Below are 334 nucleotides of genomic sequence, written 5' to 3'. Positions count from 1 at the left end.
GAGCAGCAGGGGGGCCCAGGCCACAGGACCGGCCGTTCCAGATAGGCGGATAGGCGAGGCTGCCCTCCGGCAAGCAGAAGTCTCTGAGAACGCAGTGTGGGAAAATGAAGGAGAGGATGAGGAGATTACTGTGTACAGGATGCAGAAATCCAGGGATGATTTTCAACTCATTGCTCCGCTTCTCTCCCAAAGCCAAAAGGAAGAGCGAGTAGAGGTTTTGGGCTGCTGAGTCGTTGCCGGGCAAGGTTGGGGAGGGCGGGGCCGGGCCTCGGGGAAATGAAGACCTGTGGCCTTGATTCCTCAGAGCTGGGCTTATATACAGAGCTCGCAGGGT

This window comes from Crocuta crocuta, unplaced genomic scaffold (assembly GCF_008692635.1).
Source record: "Crocuta crocuta isolate KB4526 unplaced genomic scaffold, BGI_CrCroc_1.0 scaffold452, whole genome shotgun sequence".
Lineage (NCBI taxonomy): Eukaryota > Metazoa > Chordata > Mammalia > Carnivora > Hyaenidae > Crocuta > Crocuta crocuta.
Note: the sequence above shows the minus strand (reverse complement) of the source record.